Genomic DNA, 4,698 nt, shown 5'->3' with positions numbered 1-4,698 from the left:
TTGATAACTTTTAAAGTGGGTATGTATGGATGCTAAATGTGAGCAAAAAGCAGGGAGCACAGAGTCTGTGGAAAAGCAGGCCACATAACTTTCTCAGTCTCGCCTGAGAAAGATGCCTGGGAAATCATAAGAAGGAATTAAAACAATCCTCAGAGATAGAAGACAGCCTTGCAGGTGTTGTTTGTCAGTTTCTGGTTTTCTTGCAAGAGAAGGTAGAGGGGTAGTGTACACTACTGACCAATGACGGTGATGTGTTAGTTTACTAACCAATAAGTGTTTTACCTTTCTGTACTTTCGTGTATCGGTCTATAAAAGAAGATCTGAGGTAATAAACCTTATGATCTCCTGATCAACTCACAAGAGAGTCTGTGTCATGCTTCTTAGCCGTTCCTAATCTAGAGCGACAGGTCCAGATGGAGAGGAGGTGTGTTTCCTAGTAAACACAGGGGCCTCTTGATCCACCTTAAATTTTATCCCTGAGGGGGGAAAATTGTCAGAAAGATCTTTGATTGTTCAAAGAGTTGTGAAAATTATGGTTTCTTCTGTAGGCTTATAAGTTTGAATGCATCTTTCTCTGAAGGAATTGTGGAAATTGTAGTAAACTAATTTGGGGATTTAATTCATTTGTCTACATGAGGTTTTGTGCAGAGCTGAAAGGCTCCAGTTTGGAGGGTACCACGCCCCTCGGCTTTTTATGTGTTTTCTTGTAAAAAGACAGAATTGGCAGGTTTCAGTCCTGAAGCCAATTCGGCAACTCTTATCTTGTGGGAAAACCCTCCCACCAGTCTGTGGTCTGTTGTGGAGGGCTAGAATTGTCAGTTCTAATCCTGAGGCCAATTATGCAACTGCTGCCTTGTGGGGATGGTGTTGTCCCTATGCAGGCCTATGTATTTATCATGCAGCTTCCTTTGTGGGGGCTATAGGAAAACTTTCGGGGAAATATTTTTCTATCTTTCCTTGGTTAATTTGTTAGTCACCTCCCTACAGCTAGGATGGACTTGATGCAAAAATTTGGGACAGGGAGCAATTGGTTACTAAAAAATGTGATTGGTTTAGGCAGTGGCATTGCTTGCTGCTGAACTGGATCATAATTCAAAAGGAAAATCACTGGAACAAAAGGAGGGAAAATGGTAAAACAACAATTGACATGGACAGTCCTCCCATAGGGATATACAGAGTCACTGGTTTTGTTTGGGCAAGCTGTGCAGAAAATATTAATAGTGTTTACTCCACCCTCAGGAGTTAGGTTGTTGCAGTATGTGGGTGATTTGCTTGTGTCAGGGGAACAGGAAAAGGTGGTTGAAGAGGCTACTGTAAAGCTGCTTAATTTTCTTGCTAAAAAAGGACTTAGAGTGTTTGAAAAAAAGGCGCAGTTGTAGAAAAAAAAAAAAAAAAAAAGATCAGATATTTGGGACACATTCTGACTGGAGAGTTATGGTGTATTGATCCAGAAAGAACACAAGGGATTTCACAAGTACCATTACCCCAGAAAAAAAAGTAGTTATGGCAGTTTTTAGTGTTGGTGGGGTACTGCAGAGTATGGATTGTGGATTTTTCTGTTGTGGCCAGATCTTTATATGACTTTTTAACCCAAGACAGTCTTAATGACACGGTATGGACACCAGGAGAGCAAAGTTTCAGAAAATTAAAAGACAAATTGGTTAATGCCCCAGTCTTAGCTCTTCTTGACTCAGAAAAGGAATTTGAACTATATGTGGATGTTAAACAGGGTCATGCTAAAGGAATTTTGGTTCAATGCTATTTTTAAAATCCCCCTGCTCCCCTGAGACTGTGGTCTGCCCAGCTGCCGTCCAGAGAAGGGGGGAGTTTATATATAGCAAAGACTAGGGATAAAAATGAGGCTCTTTTCTGGAGTCCCGGCTTTAATCAGATGATGTCCAGGGCAGGAAAAGAAGAAAAGAGGAAGAATCATGTCCCACATTGGCTTTTGAACAGAGGGAGAAGGGGGTAGGGAGAACATGTTACAACCAATAGGAGAAAACTACAAGGGAGAAGTTGAGGGGGGAGAAGGAACTAACACGTTATAGATCAGGGGGAGAGCCCCCAGGAAAATACCATGTATTTTAACACAGTGCAACACCTCACCCTTTTAATTATATAAAATCAAAAGCAGGGCTTGAGATTTATCCTGATACAGAACACGAGTTTGTCCACCACTCATGATTGGCTGACCGGTTAGGTTGCTTTCAGTCCGCTAGTTCTATGTGTTTGACTTCTGAGGTAGTGGGGATTAAATTGCTGAGGGCTTTTAAAATCAAGCAGCAGAAGGAAATCTATGGTTGCCTGGTTCTGGAGAGTAGCCTTCCTGGTGATCTCATCCTCTAGGAGGGAGCTGAGGGTGGTGGATGTTAAGTTTGCCTGTTTGACTACCCAGCACTCTTGGTGCCCTAACTCACCCAGTGCTTTGGCAGCTGCAACCCACGGAAGAAATATGGATGCAACAATGCTTTTTGATTTTGCCCAACGAAAAAATTCAGAATCACAGTTTGGGTCCAAAATATCAGCGCTTCTTTTGTGGACTTTGTGGGTAGAATTGTCTTTCCTAATCCATTTAGTAATTTGGGTTTGGTTGGGTGCTAACAGGGAAAATCACCCTATTGTACATGGCCCTCCTCGAAGCTGAGATGGGATCCCTGCCCATGCCTTATCCCCGCAAATCAGAAATAAACCTTTAGACAGGTTTTTTGGATGTGAGCGGAGACGATCGTCTGCTGTAACGTGACTTAGAATACCACACCATTTTTTGGCTGTGAATTCTTCTCGACACTTTAATATGTGGTTATAGAGTTTAGTATCTGACAGCAAGTTTTAAGTGAAGTGAACACAGTAAGCTGCTGGGGAGGAACCCAGTAGCTCTAATTCTTGGGGTTCCTTATCTGCTTTGGGCAGTTTTGGTAAACACTCCTCCACAGAGCTCTTAACCACTACAGCCCACCACCTACTACTTTCATGTGGTTGGACGCTGTGTGTTTTGGGAACTATGTTAGGCCTGCGAGTGCCAAAGCTGGCTAGAAAGTCTCCAGCCTGCAGTGGGATTCCTACCAGGCAGGTGGACATAGGGTCTTTTACTGCTGCAGTGGACAAGCAGATATTCTCTTGCTGGAGTGTCTGTGCCAGGGTCACCCAGATGTTCTGTAGTGGCTGAGGGATGACCCAGGCTGCTGTCAGACTGTTCAGCGCAAGCAGGATGACAGCTGGGGTAGGACTTACCATGGGGTTGAGTGGGAGGTAGGTTTTCTCTAAAAGAAAATAAACATTTTTAAAGCATGTTCACAGTCAGGGTTTGCAGGTCAGAGAGTAACCAGAGGCCAGGAAGGCTTCCTCTTGCTCTTTCCGGCGGTGTCTTCTTTTGGAAGCAACTGCCACTTGTTTTCCATCTCTTTTTGCTGGGGCTGGGTTTTTGGGAACAAAAGGCTTTACCCTATTGAGAGACCGCCAGGTATTCACCAGTCTTCAAAGAAGTAATTGTGAACACCGTTTATTTCTATTATTAACACACCTTTTATAGGGTTTTACAGGGTCCGCGGGCAGAGCAAGCTACTATTGGCTAACACACACAGGTTTACATTCTTATCATTGTACACAAGGATATTGTTTTGCTTTACTCTCTCTTCTGCAGGCAAGTTTCAAGGATTTTAGCCCTTAATATCACGACTTATTTCAAAGGCTGGTTTGTGCATACAGGCCTTTACTAATATATAAAATATAGCAACAATTCCCCCTTTCTCTTTTTGCACAAACCAGGCTTTGGATAAGATAGCATACAACTTAGACTGTCATCCCCATTAATCCCCTATAAGTAAAGTCCGCCCCCCTTCTAGCACAAGAGACCTCAACCACCCGGTGATGCCCCAGCTGGCGAACCAGCTTCCAATGGGGTCACTATCTTCTTTCAGGGCATGTAACCCATCCTGTAGCTGTTGTAGTTGTTTATGGATGGAAACTGAATGATCAGTAAGATTCAAACAGCACATGCCTTCAAACTCCTCTTAACCATGTCTTTGTGCTAAGAGCAAAAGGTCAATTGCAGCTTGATTTTTGTAATACTGCATGACGTACACTACTCACATCGGCTGAAAGCTCACTTAACATTGTGGATATTAAATTTAATTCTTTCTTAGTCTAACAAGCGAGCCTTTTCAGAGTTGCTAAGCCTTAATTCATTCGGGCTTCGCTTTGACTGTTTGATGTTCTTCATTTTGCTAGCTATATTCAACAACTGATGTAAGCTTGGGTGGAAAAAAGTTAGTTTCTCAAGATAACAGGGTCCTCTCTGGATTAGCAGGAATCTAATTCCATGCTCTATGTCCACAGATTAGGAATACGGAACTAGGTAATCGCTTTGGTAATTGTCCTGTGAGATTGCACCATGAATAAAGGCTTTATTTTCAGTGTGAGTAACAAGATCAGCCATAGGGTTGACTGCAGCCCAGTGCTGCGTTACTTTATTAGAATGACTTTTTGTCGGGGGTTCAAACATTATCCACCTGAGGTATTGGTGGAACTTAACAAATCTAATTCTTCTGAGGGTTGTAACATTGAGTACTTTGGTAATTTTTGCTTGCCAACAGGCTTCAAGCTGTCCTAATGTGAAGCCAACAGTGCAATTGCACTCCTGCAACGTTGCCAATTGATTCAGCCGAGTCTCGTTACTAATCAAACCTTTAAATGCTTGAG

This window comes from Pseudopodoces humilis, chromosome 12 (genome assembly GCF_049639895.1).
Source record: "Pseudopodoces humilis isolate 2021_Gansu_Grassland_sample_001 chromosome 12, ASM4963989v1, whole genome shotgun sequence".
NCBI lineage: Eukaryota > Metazoa > Chordata > Aves > Passeriformes > Paridae > Pseudopodoces > Pseudopodoces humilis.
The sequence above is the reverse complement of the archived record's forward strand: the minus strand, read 5'-3'. Positions refer to the sequence as shown.